This window comes from Melanostigma gelatinosum (assembly GCF_949748355.1).
Source record: "Melanostigma gelatinosum genome assembly, chromosome: 11".
NCBI lineage: Eukaryota > Metazoa > Chordata > Actinopteri > Perciformes > Zoarcidae > Melanostigma > Melanostigma gelatinosum.
Genome location: NC_136644.1, coordinates 3,890,290 through 3,894,375, shown reverse-complemented (window position 1 = coordinate 3,894,375; position 4,086 = coordinate 3,890,290).

Genomic DNA, 4,086 nt, shown 5'->3' with positions numbered 1-4,086 from the left:
CTGGGATCATTTTAGTGACTGCAGCCAAAATATTGCTTTTTGTTGATTAATTGATTCTATCGTGTCCATGGAATTTATTCATTGCGCAATATATGTGACTCACTCACACACACAAACAAACAACACGCTGCTTGTGCAATTTCATGCCACAGTAAATGGCTGGTAGATGAATGTCCTGCAAATAAAAACAACACTCTGTCAAGCCCTCAGGGAAGGCTTGGAACCTCTAAGCCCATGGCGCACTCCAATTACCTTAAACCCAGTGGCATGTGTAAGAGAACAAAAGCAGAACACGTCCCACCCACGTCATTTATAGCCGGCACAGAAACTGCGTTAGCAGTCGCTCGGAGCTCCAGTTATTGCTGTTATTGTGGAGGCGTTTCTCCATTGCTATTATTCATACATGTGGCTGGGCAGCTAGCTAGCTAAGAAGATGGCGTCCCCGTTCTTGATCCCACACAGATCGGATCGCAGAGATCTGCAACTTGACAAACGGTCGTCAGAAAACACAACAACAAACCTGTTTGACAAACAAGCCTGATGTCTGCCCCTAACTCGGCATTTACAATTCCCACTCTCACTTCTGTTGAAATTTGGGCTGCCGGCCATATTATGATCCTCACTAGAGAGGCAAGACTGTATTTAAGCTACAGAGGTCATAGGTCACGACTCTCGTTTACATTTCAGAGCAAAAAGTGTCCTCGTAAAATACGAATGTCTGAGCCAGAAATATTTTCACATTTTCCCCGAGAGCGAGAAAGGTACCGAGTAAACACGGTGAACACTTCAAAGACGTCAAACTGTGGCTCACAACCATCCAGCATCCAGCACAACTTCCTGGTAGCTTGACGATTATGCCTGTGTGTGTGTATGAATGTGTGTGTGTGTGTGTGTGTGTGTGTGTGTGTGTGTGTGTGTGTGTGTGTGTGTGTGTGTGCGCGCGTGCGTTGGAGACCAGTAGTGGGCTGCATAGCACGCTCGAGAAATCAATTAGTTGCGGACAGAAATAAGATAACATCAATTAATATACAGTGTAATAACAATAACAATGATTTGTATTGTTGTGAGTCAGCCAATTAGACAGAAAGAGTTGAAAGAGAATCTTCATGCACAAATCGAGAAAAGGAAGAAGAAGAAAAGCGAGAAGCTTTAATATATAACACAGCGGTGACTCATACTCTTTTGTCAAAACCTTCTCACGCACACACACACACACACACACACACACACACACACACACACAAATGCACACCAAAACACAAAGCTCGGCTGCTTTGTCCCCTCTTCTTTTCAAACATGGGCTGAAGGAGGTAGCAGCATGGCAGAGTGACCTACCACCCCAAATTCGCTCAACATAACAAGACGTGACCCTGTCAGCTGACCCAGCTCCAAAATCCCAACCTGCCCCCGATCATTGTGGGACCAACGCAGCATATGATGAGCTTCCTTGGACTGACTCGTGTCTGTACTTTAACTTCATTACTTGTTTTCACCAAAGCAAAAGGAGGTTTCATGAAAGTGGTGAGCTGCGCTGTAAATACGGCTATTCTGGTATTTAAATATGTGACGTATAGATCTAGCTTTATCGTGTCGAAAGACGCTGAAGGCTTTCTCTATGTTTTTGCTTTCGCAAGAGTTTGACTGACAGATGGTTCATCCAATCACCTGCCAAGTACTGCCTGGCCAGTTCCAAACTGTTTTTAATGGCGGCCTCTCATATTGTTCTGTGTAACAAACCATCCGGCGGGTCTGGTAGTTAGAACATAATACATCTTAGGTGTGTGATGTGTGCAAAGAGATCCAGTACTGGTCTAGGTTCAGACTAAGTCTTTGTAATTCTGTGGGATCGACATGGCGGCCATTACGTCAATACATTTTATCAAATTTGTGGCCCGCTATCTGATGAGAAGTCTTGCTCTGCGGTGTTGTTTGGACAAATCTGCTTCTCCATTTCCATCCTGACTGGGTGTTCAAGCACAAAATAAATAAAGTGGAAGAGGAAGATGTGAGGCGATGCAGATTGGCCTGGGGTGTTGTGCAAATTGATGCAAAGACGCGTCTGTGCGAGATGAAAATGCTTCAACTTGAGCGACACATTTGTGTGTATCCCGGAAACTGACACGGAGACAGAGTGGTCACAAAGGCTGTATTAAGACATGTGGTGAGGACGCTCCAGTGTTCCCAGTGTGAATCACCCCTCCTCATTTCCTGTTGACCAGTCAGGGAGCCACAGAGCACCACATGGCCGCAGATCAGAGGCAGATAGAGCGGGTGGAAAAAACGTGACTCCCTCATCCTCATCATGAACGCCGTCACCGTGGCGAGTTCCCATTACTGGCCGTGTGCGATATGATACGGTGTGAATGGCGGCGGGTCCCAGATCTTACACTTTCACAGTCTCACTCTAATTGGACTGGTGGCAGCAAGTACTTGTGTTGTTGTTGTTGTGGTCGGAGGATGCTTGGCTAGAAAGAAGCATGAAACGAATGTCTACGATACTCTTACACAAACATTTTAAATAAAACACACACACACACTTCAAATACACAAAAACAACGCACTAGTATTGTACGTGCAAACACACCACACTCATGCACATACCCACGCACTCTGTGAGCTCTGTACCTGCAGCGCACAGACTATTTGAATTCCACTCACACGGTTTCTCCTCCTGCACTGTAAGAAGGGGGAGCAGTGCTGCTGCTGCCGTAGCAATTACCATTCTCGTGCTCCAGTATTACAGCCAATCCTCGAGGATTAAGGGCGCAGAAGAAGAGGAGTTAGTCATTCTCCTTGTATGAGCGTCATCTCTTAACATCATACCAGTCATCTGCTGCGCAGATACGCTAATTGAGGGGTTGGAGCTGCGTTCAAGCGGATAAAAGGCAGAGACTTTCACCAACAGGGACTGTGGGAGAGGACGGCGAATGTAAACCGTGAACGCGGGTGAATTCCTGGAGCTTCGTCTGCATGACGCAGGCAGCAGCTCAGAATACCTGCAACACCAGCGAGCATCAGCTCGAGCTATTGATGTGTGAGAATGCATGTGGGCCAAAATCAACGGCCTGTTTTCCCTTCATGACAAAAGCTTTCAACACCGCTTGTGATAACTTGCCGGGAAAATAAACTTAAACTTAAATTGTGTGTTTCACATTAATTGGGTGGACATGTTCATTTGAAGACTGATGTGAATCACCTTTTGAAGGACAGACCACTTTTTAAAGCGAAATCAAGTGTGAATAACTGCTGAATAATACAGTAAGTAGACATATTCATAAGAATGAATATATTTATATCATGTATGATACATTGTGGACAACACGTGTAATGTTCATGACTACTTGGTTCTGCTGTGGAAAGGAGGCAGACAAACAGATCCCACCTTCACGCCGTCAAACGGCCTGGGGCTCGGCCCTGTCCTGGTGGTCCTGGTAGCCCAGATCAACGCCTTGGAGAGCGAGGGATCGGCTGACGGAGACACGGCTAGACTAATGCCGTGTCTTATCATACATACCAACAACACTGGTGACTCATCAGCCCCCTTTTCCTCTTTGTATTTCATCAGACGTTATCACATTTTCTCAGCTGCATGCTCTTTTTTTCTCACTTTTTTCTCCGTCACGTGACTCTCTTTTGCCCTTCGATCTCTTTTATCCTCTCTCTCACACACACACACACACACACACACACACACACACACACACACACGCCATGTGACGCTGACGCTTTGCATGATGGGTTCATGTCTCAGCACTGACATATTTGCATAGAAACTATGTGACACAATGTGTTTGACAGAGCGCTGTTCGCGCTCCAAGCAGAGTTGTGGTTGCACTCATCACCTGACAAGCCCCGAAAGTCTGAGTCAACAACATGAGTGTGGATGATTATCCTCTGAGACATCTCCAGGGCAGCTGCTGCAACTGGCTCAGTCCCCTAAAATACAGCGCTTTCCTCCGACCTCAGCAGTCCCACTTCTACAAGCTGAAGCTACGCATGCAGAGAAAGACACGCGGACAGGAAGTTAGATATCATGAACCGTGTATTAGAGGATATCCCGACATTGAAAGTCGCACACAAAGGAGA